The 13,533-nt window shown below is 49.2% G+C and overlaps 1 protein-coding gene across 11 annotated transcripts in view; it reads left to right on the top strand.

The window, feature by feature from the left end:
* Positions 1 to 13,533, top strand: part of DGKD (diacylglycerol kinase delta) — a 109,304-nt gene that overhangs the window by 51,557 nt on the left and 44,214 nt on the right. Inside the window, exons 1-2 of one of the 11 annotated variants that reach the window (XM_005610728.4) lie at positions 8,209 to 8,420; positions 8,570 to 8,674. The exons of the other annotated variants lie outside the window; for them this stretch is intronic. The gene's annotated coding sequence lies outside the window, so the exon portion shown is untranslated. Of the gene's footprint in view, positions 1 to 8,208; positions 8,421 to 8,569; positions 8,675 to 13,533 lie in introns of those variants that run through there. 11 annotated transcript variants of the gene reach the window in all.

Genomic DNA, 13,533 nt, shown 5'->3' on the forward strand with positions numbered 1-13,533 from the left:
AATAAAACATGTAGATACGCAGCGGTATCTCACAGTGGTTTTAATTTCCATTTCCCTCATGACAAATGATGTCAGCATCTTTTCACGTGCATATTGGCCATTTGTGTGTCTTCTTTTGTGAAGTGTGTGGTAGAATGATTTGTCTACCAGGTTTAGTAGACTTGTTTGTCTTATTATTGTGTTGTAGGAGTTCTTTATATCGTCTGGATATAAGTCCTTTGTGTGATTTATATGTTGCAAATGTTTCTCCCAATCTGTGGCTTGCCTTTTTTAATGGCATCTTTAGAAGAGCAGAGTGTTTCTTTTTGGTGACATTGAATTTATCCATTTTTTCCTTTATAGTTCATGCTTCTTGTGTTCTATCCAAGAAATCTTTTTCTACCTCAGCATTGCAGAGATTTTCTTCTAGAAGTTTTTGTAGTTTTGGGTTTTATGATTGACGTAGAGTTAATTTTTGCACGTAATGTGAGGTAAGAGTTGATGTTCATTTTTTTCCATGTGGATGTTCAGTTGTTCCAACAGCATTTGTTGAAGAGGCTCTTTCCTTTCCCTGTTGAATTACCTTGACGCCTTTGTCACAAGTCAGTGACTGTATATTTGTGAGTGTATCTCCAGACTTTCTATCCTCTTCCATTGATCTGTCTGTGTACCCTTCCCTTAACACTGCTCTCTCTTGATTACTGTAGCTTTACAGTAAGTGTTGGAACTTACTCTCTAACTTTGCTCTTCTTTCTTACACTTGCTTTGGTTATTCTAAGTTTTTTGCATGTTCATGTGAATTTTAAAATTGACTTGTCAATTTCTACAAAAAAGACCTGCTGGAATCTTGACTGAGATTACATTAAATGTATAAATCAATTTTGGGGGAATTGATATGTCAATAACATTGAGTTTTCCCATGAACATGATGCATCTCTGTGTTTATTTAGGTCGTCTTTAATTTCTCTCAGCAAAGTTTTGCCGTTTTCAGTGTGGATATCTTTAATGTCTTTTATTAGATTCATTCCTATGTCGTTTATGGTTTTGTTTCTATTAAATAAATGAAGTTAAAAAGTTATTTTCCAGGGGCTGGCCCCATGGCCAAGTGGTTAAGTTCGCGCGCTCCACTGCAGGCGGCCCAGTGTTTCGTTAGTTCGAATCCTGGGCGCGGACATGGCACTGCTCGTCAGACCACGCTGAGGTGGCGTCCCACGTGCCACAACTAGAAGAACCCACAACGAAGAATACACAACTATGTACCGGGGGGCTTTGGGGAGAAAAAGGAAAAGATAAAATCTTTAAAAAAAAAAAAAAAGTTATTTTCCAGTTGTTTGCTGCGAATGTGTATAAGACTACAATGGATTTTGTGACCTTGGAAAATAACTGATTAGTTTTGTTTTGTAGATTCTCCAGAAATTTTTATATAAATGGTCGTGTCGTCTGCAAATAGGGGCATTTACTTCTTTCTGACCTTAATGCATATTTTTCTTTTTCTTGCCTCATCGCAAAAGCTAGGACTTGCAGTACAATGTTGGATAGAGTGGTGAAAGCAGAAATCCTTTCATTTCTTCCAGTCTTAGGAAGCAGTTGAGCTTTCCACTGCTGAGTGTGGTGTTAGGCTTTTCTGGGTGCCCTTGATCAGTTTGACTCTGAGAATCTTTATTATGAATGGGTGTTGAATTTTGGCAGATACTTTTCTGCATCTGTTGAAGTGATCACACGGGTTTTCTCTTTTGTTTTGTTAAAAAGGCAAATCAAATTCCTTGAATTTCTTTTTTTTTTTTTTAAAGATTTTATTTTATTTTTTCCTTTTTCTCCCCAAAGCCCCCCGGTACATAGTTGTATAGTCTTCGTTGTGAGTCCTTGTAGTTGTGGCATGTGGGACGCTGCCTCAGCGTGGTTTGATGAGCAGTGCCATGTCCGTGCCCAGGATTCGAACCAACGAAACACTGGGCTACCTGCAGCAGAGTGTGTGAACTTAACCACTCGGTCACTGGGCCAGCCCCTTGAATTTCAAACATTAAACCAACCTTGCATTCTTGGGACAAGCCCTATTTCCTTGTGATGTATTATCCTTTTATTTGTTTTTAGATTCAATGTGCTGTTATTTGTAAGGATTTTTGCATCTATATCCATGAAAGATATTGATCTGTAATTTTCTTCCTTTCCCTCTGTCTTTGTCTGGTTTTGGTACTTAGGTTAAGCTGGCTTCAGAGAACATATAAAGTAGCATCATTAAATAAGGAGGGTCCTTGTTCTGCTCTCCATTTACTGATAAAGTTTGCTGCTATTTCTTTCTTAAATTTTTGCTAGAATTTACCAGTGAAACTGTTTGGGTGTAGAGTTTTCTTTTGGGGAAGGTTTTGGTAGTATCTTTTGAAATTTTTAATAATAAAAATTTTAATGGCTATAGGCTGTTCAGATATTTTGTTTCTTATGTCCACACCAGCATGTTATGCGCCCTGTTTTCTTTTCCTTCCGATTTCTGTTTGTTGGAAGGAGAGGTATAAATTTCATAACAGCAGGGGCGTCCTGGGGCTTGTTGCCCCTCTCCTTCCCAGTGCCGCAGAGCCGTGCTTGGCACAAAGTGGGCGTTCTATAAATATTTGTTGGGTTAGTGGGTTTGTTGTTGCTGTGTCTGTATCCCTTGGCATCTCTGGGAAGCCTTTCGGTCTCCTCTGGCCACATGGGACTGTGTCATAGCCATGCCATGATAAAGGGAGGTGGCTCCTGAGTCAGGCCAGCTGGCCTCGGCTGACCCGCATGCCGTGCCCTCCCACTGTGGCTATTCAAATACCTGGTGACGTGTCCACAGCCCTGGAAGACAGACCCTCTGAGTCAGGGCTTGCCAAGGGAAGAAAATATTTTCAACCTTTTTCTGTTTTGGTTTTTTAAAAATGTTAAGTTCTGTGGTTGAAATTACTTCTTTTCATTTTTGAAATATGCTTGAAATACCAGAGGAGTACAGGGAGCTGTGTCAGAGGGAAGGAGTAAACTGTCTAAAGTTAGGAAGAAGGTTGTAGATGAGGAGGGATTATCCTGAAAGGCGGCTGACCTTATGTGTGGCTTACCTGCCTGACTGGGAATGTGGTCTGAGATGCCCTTTCCTGGGTTGCTTACATGACAGATCCTGGACCGAGTATATGAGTCAGTCTGGGAGTTTGAGGGCACAGGGCGATTTGGACTGGGCATCTCTGAGAGGACGTGACTGCTGTGGCTGCATATTCCAGGTTCCTGGCATCTAGGGGGGGGTCTAGTGCCCACTTCCCCCTTAGCACCTTAGGGGCTGGGCTTATGCACCTGCAGCAGCTGCAGAGGTTGGGCGTGGAGCCAGGGCTCCCTCGTCAGAGCTGGGAGCGGAGAACAGCGGCTGTGCTCCCCATGGTCCTGTCTCCTTCCTGAGTCCAGATTTGAAAGACACAGTGTCTCTTGCTAACTAGAGTGCCAAGTCCACATGCTGGCACTCAGAGCTCCCCCAGACCACGAGGGTCATCGGGCGGACACGCCATCCCTTGAGGAGGGAGCTCCATGGACCACAATGTGCCTTGGATGTGATGAGTTGGCCGTTAGTCTTCTGGCCCCGGCTCTGCCTCCTACCTGCAGTATGGCCCTGGGGGAGTCACCTGTCTTCTCTGGGCATCCTCTCCCAATGTGTGAAACAGGGTTAGAACAGATGGTTGTCCAGGCACGGGCACGTGCGTAAGTCTGTGACCCCACCTCCCAGTTGAAGCTGAGCAGGACTGTGTGACAGCTGTGAGCTTGGAGAGGAAGGGCTCAGACCCGGCCGTCCGGTCTTGCCGCCTCCTGCTCCGGCTTTGCTTCACAGCCATCAACGTTGAAACCTCCACGCTGGGATGTGTGTTTGTTTTTTCATGTGATAGTAGCATTGTGGGGGAGGGGAGTTGACGGCCCCTTTGATCTTGCTGTCATTGCCCGGGAGGGGTGGGTCCCTCTCACTGCCAGGCTCCCCTCCTGAGGGAGTTGGTCCCGGCTGAGAGGACCCACACCTTGCATTCTGCTTCTGCTGGCCTCGTTCTTTGCTGGGAGCAAAACTTGAGAGCATCCTCACACATGTGGCAGTGTGACCTCAGCGTGGGGCATGGGCGTTTTCCCAGGTGGTTTAGCTCCCAGACTGCATCCTGATCAGACTGAAGAACGCGGACATCCTCAGTCACAGGCTAAGCCACATTGAGCTATTCCCTGTGAAATCTGGGTTGGATGTGTTAGGAGAGTTGTGCTGAAGTATATGTCGTTGTGATCCTTTTCACTTTGGAAAGGTTCTTCATCATAAACTGTTCAGTAAGAGTTCTCATCCATGGTTTCAGAGGCGACCCTGCGTGTAAATGGGAAGCGTTCAAGTCCGTGAGTACTTACTGACCATGTCCTACGTGCTGGCCACTGAGGGCTTCCTCTGGGAAGGGAACAGAGCTCCCTCCCTTGTGGAGCCAGAGGCAGAGAGAAGGGACAAGGTGCAAGTTCCACTTTTTGTGCAGCAAATTGCATTTCAGCCCCACATCACATGCTCTGTGTGCTCTTCCTGAGATGTACGCGGCCAGGGACTGCTGTCAGAGGTCAGCAGCAGACTTCTGTGGAAGGCAGGGCTGTAGGGTCTCAGCCAGAGACGATACGGAAACGAGCAGGCGTGGCTGCGTTCCAGGAAAGCTTTATTAAAGAGCAGGGGGCAGGCCGTCATTCGCCCAGCCCCGACGACGTCCTCAGATTTGATTTGCAGAGTCGTTATTTCCACCTTCCTGTTACTGTATTAAATCAGGCTCCATCGGCGTCACTGCCCATTTGAATTGGGAGTTTTCAGTTCTTACCTAACGAAGTAAATCAAGTTCTTTACCTGGAGGATAAAGAAGACTCGATATCTGTGCCTTGGTTTTCTTCTCTGTGTGATGATGAGGATGGCGCCTCAGTTAAGATTAGGTTTGGGATGTTTAACAAAAACCTCGGTCACGGTGCCTTAAATAAAGTGGAGGTGTGTTTCCTCTCCCTCAGAAGACCAGGGCCAGCAGGGTGGGGCCGGCCTGGAGCCCACGGTCGGCAGAGACCCTGGCTTCCCCTCTGCGGCCCCTCCTCGGGGTCCAGCTGCTGCGGGGGGCAGGGAGGGGGGGCCGGGGCTGCTTCCTCTTAGGGAGCTTTCCTGGAGCCCAGGGCTGCCCTGAGCTGCGGGGTGCTGGGAACGTGCTCTGCTCGCCGGCCGCGCTCCAGGCGTCGGAACAGCAGGGGCAGTTTGAAGGAAGAAGTGGACAGTGCTAGTTGTGTGGACAGCTAGGAGGTTTTTGGCCCAGATCTTGATGTTTTAGGGAAAAAAGATAGATATATTTTAAAACACTTTTTACTGTAGAAAATTTGGAAAATACAGAAAACCAGAGGAAAAGAAAAAAATCCCTCAATCCCGCCGCCTGAGATGTCAGCTTCCAGTTTCCCAGGCTGCGTGTCCTTCCCTTTAAATCCTTCTTTGTGTTGCTTTTGTTCCTATGCAGTAATGTCATGTAAACCTATCTTTTGATAAATTCTTTGTGAACCTTGTTTTCCCCTGTTTGGCTTTTTTCTGTTTTCTGGCTGTGTAGCTGCTGCCTGGTAACCTGTCCACCCTTAACTTCCCCGCTGCAGCTGTGCGGCCTGCACACAGCTGTCAGGGCAGCTCCTCGGCGAAGCTGGTCCCCAGGGCGGGTACCGGGTGGTCAGCAGATGCATTGTGCTGACCTCGGGCCACTTGGCTCGGGGAAGTCTTCCTGCCTCATCAGCTTGACCTTCAGGGATCAGCAAAGTGCATGGCGGACCTTGGGCTGCAGAGTTGCTTGTGGATCCCCTCCCCTCCCCTTCCCACTGTAGTGTTACTGTAAATGCACTTGGGTATACACAGATTTACTATCAAATAGTCCCAGAGAAAAACAGATAAATTAGGACAGCAGGCTTGGGGCCAGGTTTAAGATGGCCAAAGCCTTCCCATTCCGCAGCCTCATCCGCATGTCCCTTCAAGACCCACGGCCAGGGTACTTTCGTTTGGATTTCATTGTCACTGGGATAGTAATAATCCTAGGTGTCTGAGCTAATGACTTGGAGCTAATTGTTCCCTCTGTGCGGTAGCCAGGAGGGAGAGGCAATTACAGTCCTTTCTGCTGCCATTGTTTCTCTCAAAAAGTGCAGAACCCAGCAGCTGAGCCGAGATCACCAGCTGCAGGTCTGGCTGCAGCCAGCCGAGGAGGAGCACAGCCCTGGCTCCAGGCCTTCAGGCTCTGCCTTGGAATTGCTTGTGGTAGCTCGGATTGTTGTGCATTTTGCCCACCTCTGTAACTCAGCTACAGCAACTCTCATCCATCAAGCTCCTTCACTTTTGTAAAAGGTAAAGTTCTATAGTGACCGTTCATGTTTCCTTAAGCTCTTCTAAAATTTGTCCTAGTCTCTTTATTAGGATTGCTCTTGTTCCCTTAATGCTTGGTTACAAAGTGGCATAGGTTTTGAGTGGTCTGCCCCGCCTCACCCTTTCCCATGACACTTAACTGTTACTTTTATTGTGCACTTTTGTAGAATGTGAGGGTTTGCAGCAGCTCAAATATTGCATGATAGCAAAAACACTCCTAAGATTTTACTGATGCTAGGATTATCTTTCTATTCACTTTTTTACAGGAATAACATGTTCAGTATAAATAAGTACCATAACCAAAAAAACCCGAAAAACACTCACAAGTCTTATCACTGAGATCCTAGATATAAACACTATTATGGGGACCCGTGTTCTCAAACTTGGGAGGGATAAGGGGGTGGGGAAGTGAGATTTGCCCACAGAGGACTGGAAGTTGGAGACAACTGAGTGGGGAGGGGCGCAGAGCACGCTGCTGGCCTGTCTAGGGGTGCTGCTCAGCATCCTTCAATGTTGGGGGACAGCAAAGAATTCTTTGACCCAAAATGTCAGTGGTGCCTGAGCTTGAAAAACCCTGATATAGACAAACACTTTTTTAGGCAGTTTCCTATGAATATCAGTAAATATACTTTAGTTTTACAGAGAGTGGGATCAATTATACACACTAATTTGTAATGTGCTTTTTAAATTTCTTATATTATGAACATCTGTGTCTACAAATATGTACTCATCAGCCTTTTAAAAATTTCAAATCCTTTTGATGTCCGCATCATCAAATATGTGCTCATCATCCTTTTAAAAATTGGCCATACGGTATTCCACTGTGTGGTCAGGTCATAATTTATTTCACCCTCCCCAGGTTTTGGAGATTGAGGTTATTTCTGGTTTGCTCTTGGAAGCATGCTGGGGTTGTTGTTTGTTTGTGTCTCCCCTTCTGCCTGCCGGTTTCCTGTTTCCTGCCTGTGTTGGGGAAGAGCCCTCTGGGTCCCACCTGCACACCTGGGCGCCCTGCCCCCAGGGGCTCTCTGCCTCTGCCGCCACCCCCTCAGGGCGGTCCCTCATCTCTCGGGTTTTCCACACAGTGAACACATTTCAGAGCTGTATGAAGCACTGCTGAAATATTGAATAGATGAACAACCCCAAACACTTTGTCACATTTCAGTTGCAGGTATTAACTTTTACTTTTTACTTCATTTTACTTTTTATTCCTTTAAAAAAGCTATCTTCTGATAGATGACCTGTGATTTTTAACCTCTGGCCTGGTTGACTTTGCTCCCTGCCTGGGTGTCCTGCGTTCCTGGGGGCCGGTGTCCTCAGGAGGGTTGAGGGGTGGGGTGGGGGGTGGAGGGTGCTTCGCTTTGACCGTGTGCTGTGGGCCTGGCAGGTCAAGTAGCGGTGGTGGTGGGGACCCCTCTGCCCCCACAGCTGCCGTGAGAACTCGGGTGAGGTGCAGCTCCAGAGAGGGAGTGTCCCGCAGCGCTTCCCGCCTGGCTTCTCCGGGCCAGGCAGCCTGCAGGCCAGGTGCCTGGAGGCCCGGACCTGCGTCTGGGGGCTGCTTCCGCACGGGGACCTCCAGGGCCTTGTTTGCGCAGTGGTGTCTATTTTTGTGTTTCTCGTGGCACCCCGTGAGGAAGTCCGTGTCTGCGCACATCCCAGCTGTTTTGAATAGTCTGTGTCTCAGGGGCCTCGAGGTGGGTCTGGGTGTGGGGAATCCAGCCTTTTGGGCAGCATCGGAACAGCAGGATGTGACTAACAGGAAGTGACCGAAATTACCGAGCGCGCCAGATGCTTATTCTCGGCCACCTTTCCAAGCCCCGCAGGCCGGCGAGCTATATTTAGCAGCGTATTTCCAGGTCCCTAATCCTGCCCCGATTTGTCCCTTGGCTCCTCGTTCCATCAGTGGCTGGGCTGTGCGGTGCTGATTCCTGACTCCGGCGTCTCTGTTCTACTTCAGTGAACCACAGCTTCTTGTCCACTGATTTTAAAGCTCGATATTTGCTCTTCCTCGGCCGCTTCAGTTCTGATCCATTTCGAGCTGTTGGAAATGCTGGGAAGGAGGGGAGAGCAGCAGGTGAGAGTGCCAGGTGATGGCGGGCTGCGGGTGTGGGACGCTGTGTGGGAAAGGAGTAAAATGCAAGGAGTTAAAACGAAGTACGTGGAAGGGGTTGTAGATGGTTGCCAGACCCTCCAGAGGGTTGATTTTTGTCTTGTGTCCTTCAGAAGCGGAAGGCTGGGGTTTTCACCGCTGCAGGCCTGGTGGTATGACGTCACCCACGCCCTGGAAACGTTCTTTGGTGCTCACCCAGCCAGACAGAAAGCCTGCAGGTCGGATCCTCCTCTCTTTAATGAATTCCCACTTTCTGAGCTTTGTCACAAGAGAAATTTCACCCCAGGTCCCCAAAATGAGCACCGGGGAGCCTGGAAGCAGCCTGCCCAAGGGGAGTGCTCACTCCTTGTTCATACTGCTGTGGCCATGGGGGACTTCCACCCGGTTGGTGTCCGGCGGTACTTCAGGCAGGTGCTGATCAGATGCCCACAGGGGCTGCTCAGGGCCCTTGAGCCCGGGCATCTGTGGTGACTGTGCCGTCTTGCTGAGGCAGCTGGGGAGCCAGCCATTGGCCCTCATGCATGGCCAGGATACCCTGACTTGTGCTAGCCTGTGGCCCAGTGACTTCCTGCCTAGGACAGCTGTGATGGCTCCCGCTGCTAACAGGAGTAATGGCCTGTCGCATTCATCCACAGAGTGACCCTGACAGGCAGGCCACGATACCCATTTTGCAGGTTAAGAAGAGGAAGCCTCGGAGTGATTGTGTATCTCTCTGTGCTTCAAGAATCTTCAGAAAGGAAGGTCCTAGCGTTTGATGTTAGCTTCCGGGGGCTGCCACCCTAATGATTCGTGCAAGGGGGTGTGTTGGGAGAGAAGGTTTTTTTCTTGGTCTCTAAAAGCTCCCTTCTGAGTGGTCCAGCCAGTCCCCCTTTCTGCCTTCATAAAGCATCAGCTTTGTTTTCACACACTCAGCCAGCTCTTCAGGATTCAGGAATCTACTCCAAGATGAGAAATTTGAGAGGCGGATTAGGAACAGTTGTGTCTGCCATAAAACGCATGGCAGCAGGGCCGCTAGGTGTGTACCTGCGCTGGAAGCGCCTCGAGGAGGCTGGTGTGTGTGCTGAGTAAACGAATGCGCGAATGCCCAAGGTAGGCTCCCCGGAGCATCCGCCCGGTTTACCAGCAGCATCCACCTGCAGATGTGGTCTCAGGCTGACCCATGCCCTTCTGTAGGCTAGACTGTGAGTATATACTGTAAACTGTAAGTGCAACAAACACACATACTGTATGTATATGTGTGTATTTATATGTATATATGTAAGACAAGACGTACTGTGTGTGTCCCCAGCTCTGGCGTGGGTATTTTAGCATATTTTTGTGCCAAAACATTCAACATTTTAAAAATGATTAAATATTTCAGGCATCCAAAAAGTGACGTAATGAACCACTCTGTGCCATTCCCAGCCTGAGCAGGAGACACTGTGGATATGCTGGAGTCCTTTGTCCTCTGCCCTCCTGCTCTCTCTGCCCAGAGGTCACCCCCTGTTCCGAGCTGGGTGTTTGTCATTTGTTCGCATGTCTGTGTACTTTCTCCACTTGTGCCTGTGGGTGCAAACAACGTACAGTATTGCTTAGCCAGTTCTAAAATCTTGAACAGGTGGTGTCCTACTGTGCATCTCCTGCAGCTTCCTTCTGTCACTCAGTGCTGCGTTTTGAGATTTGTCCACTTGGGGACATCTGTCTTTAGTTAAGTCTTTCAGGCTTTAAAATGACTGAGTCCTGGTTCCTGGAATTAAATCAAAATTGCTGGGGAGTGGGGTGTGAACCCCAGAGCTTTTTACACGTGTGGCCCGAGTTGAGGATGACCGTGCTCCATTGTTAGTTTTCGTGGCTTATGTAATGTCCAGTGTTTAAAGTGTCCCTCTGTTGACTCGGTTTTCCCAGATTGCACCGTTATTAGCAGTGCTATGTGAACATTCTACACCCGTCTTCCTGGGCACGCGGGGGGTGAGTTTGTCTAGAGTGTGTTCTAAGGGTAGAATTGCCAGGTGTGCACATCTTCAGCTTGATGAGATGTCAGATTGTTCTCCAGACCTACGGTTTTTAACTACCACCAGCACTGGTAACTTACCAGTGATCTAGTTGCTTTTTTTAACGTAGCCAGGCTGATGGGCAAGGTGTAGATCTCCTGGATGAGACAAGACTTTGGATGCGACCAAGATTGTGACAGACCCTCACTCTCAGCACATCCCCACCCCGCAGCTGCAAAACCTCTTCCTAGCCTCCCCCGCCTGTCCTGGGACGGCGGCGCATCCCTGGCTGTTGAAGGGGTCCTGTTGGCTCCTCTCTGTCTCACAGCCATCGGCCCATGGCCCATTGGGAAACCCTGTGGCCTTCAGGCTGTTCCAGAGCGCGGCTCCTCCCTCCCGGCTTCTCTCGATGGGTCTGCTGAGCACCCTCCCTAAAGGTTTCCTGACTGCTGCCCTGCTCCCAGGCCCCGTTTGCAATACAGACACCAGAGGGCTGCTTTTGAACCCCAGGGCCCCACAGCTCCCTGTCTCACTCTGAGTAAAGCTGAGGCTCCTCCAGGCACTTGCACGGCCCTGTGGCCTGTGCTTCTCCAGGCTCGGCCTGGCTCCTCTTTCCCTGGGCTCGCTCCTGCTTTAGGCTATTGCCTAGCTCTTCCTTCCAGTCCTTCCAGTCTTTTCCAGTGAGGCCTGCCTTGACCCTGACCTCCCTTTTCTGATCTCTTTTCCTGTAGACTTATCACCAGCTAGTACTCTCCTTACTGTGTAATCTCCTTCTTTATTGTGGCATTTATTTCCTGTCTGCATTTGAACGCAAGCCCCCTGGGAGGGAGCAGGGATCTTGTCTGTGCCAGTGAGAGACTGTCTGAATTTAATCCTGAGAAAAAAGTGGGCTTTGGAACCTGAAGATAGGGGTCAGGCCTGGGAGGGGGGTGAAGTTGAGGGTATGGTCAGGCAGCTGGTGGCCTCTGGGGGGCAGTTGGTGGGGTGACACGTCTAGGTGTGTGAGCGGGACCCCCACGCGGCCTGTCTGGGGCACAGAGGGTCTGCAGCTGGGGGCAGCCTGTCTCGGTGGCGTCTCTGGTTGCTACCGGAGCATGCGTGCTATTGAAGGGGGTGCAGGGCGGGTCACCCAGGGAGTGCACTGCGGTTGGAGGGCAGGACCAAGGTTCACGGCTGACCTGAGACGCAGCTTCACTGCTTCCCAAGCACTTTGTAGAAGCGAGTCCTGCCATTTCCGGGCTCTGTCCTGTGCAGGCTCGAGTCCCAGGCCATGTGTCGTGGCGCAAGAGCAGGGAGCACTGACTCTCTGCGCCTTGCTTGGACTTGGGTGCATGGGGTGCAGCTGATTTGATTTTCTTTGATAATATGTACCCAGGGTGTGTCTGCATAATATTTCCTTGGCGAGTCAGATGTTTCATGAGTTTGCACTACCTACAAATAAAGGACTTTAACAAGATAAGATCACGCTTTTAATTTGTGCAGAGTGAGACCACAGATGCCCTTATGCTTAGGAAATACAGCTTTGTTCTGGACTTACTCCCAATTTTCCCAGTTTGAACATCTAATATGTTAGAAAATGTTGTTGATTGTGGTTACTTATTTTCAATTAAAACTTTTATTTTGAGACCGTTGTGGATTCACACGGAATTGAAATAATACAGAGGTCCTTTGTGTCCTTTACCCGGTTCTCTCCGAGGGAACGTGTTGGAAGACTGCAGGAGAGCGTCGCGCAGGATGTTGACACGGGTACAGTCAAGATCCAGAACGTTTCCGTCTCCACAAGGATCCTCCAGTTGACCTTTTATAGCCACACCCACACCCCCTCTTAACCTCTGGCCAGCACTAATCTGTTCTCCATTTCTGTAATTGTGTCATCTCAAGAATGTTCTAGAAATGGGATCATACAGTATGTAACTTTTGGGGGTGGCTTTTTTCAAAAACTCAGCAGAGCTCCCTGGAGGTCCCTCCAAGCCGTCGTGTGTGTGGCGCTGGTTTCCTCTTGTCCTGAGTAGTATTCCATGGAACGGGCCCCGCAGCATGTTTAATCATTTACCGCTGAAGGACGTCTGGGCTGTTTCCAGTTTTTGATGACTGCAAATAAAGCTGCTGTAAACGTTCATGGACAGGTTTTTGTGTGATCATAAGTCTTATTCTCTGGGGTAGATGCCCAAGAGAGTAATTATCAGGTGAAATGGTACTTGCACGTTTGGTTTTTTAAGAAATTACCAAACTGTTTTGCGGACTGGCTGTACTATTTACAGTCCCACCAACAATGTGAGCCAGTTTCTCCATATCCTCTCCAGCACTGAGTGTTGTCACTGTTTTTATTTTAGCCATCCAGTAGGTACATAGTAGTTTCCATGGTTTTAGTTGTACTTACCCAGAGGAATAGGGAAAAGTACGTCTAACCATCTTCCTGGAAGCAGAGTCTGCTTGTGACTTTGATTACTTTTGGGATCCATGAACTCTGAGAAGAGTGTGAGCCGCTCTCCGTCCTGGCTGCGTGTCCACCCGCCTGCTCACACATCGTGGCCTTTGGACCATCCCAGGCTCAGGGCCTTGTGTTTATTACTGTTAAGGGTGTTTGGTTTGGCCCTTGGTTCCAACACAACAAGGTTGGCAGGACCTTGATCGTTCTGTCATTTAAGGTCTCATTTATAAATGAGAGGCTCATCCAAATCCGTGATTGGGAAGTGCTGGACAGGACGTTGCCCGTGAATCTTGAACTGCCCTGTCATCCTCCTCCAGATCTCATTTCTCCACCGTCTATTTTGAACTCTTGGGAAACCTGGTCAGAGTGGGAGGGGCGCTGGTCAAGTGACTCCGGAATGTCCACTTTTGTCCTTGTTTTTGTCCCACTTTTTGTCCTTGTGCTGATCCTCCCAGCCAGTGTCCCCGCCAAAAGGAAATGTGGTGTGCCAGACGCTGCATGCTCCTCGTGAGCCTGGCAGGACGCTTGGGGAGTGCCGGCTCCTTCCGTCCCTCACTGCCGTCCTGGCATTACTCACATGGCAGTTTTGCCGGGAAGCCAGGTGGGAAGCTGCTGCTAGGGAGAGGTCAGGAGCCAGCCTACCTGGTGTCCTGGCCCCTGCCTCATGGGCTGTGGG

This window comes from Equus caballus, chromosome 6 (genome assembly GCF_041296265.1).
Source record: "Equus caballus isolate H_3958 breed thoroughbred chromosome 6, TB-T2T, whole genome shotgun sequence".
Lineage (NCBI taxonomy): Eukaryota > Metazoa > Chordata > Mammalia > Perissodactyla > Equidae > Equus > Equus caballus.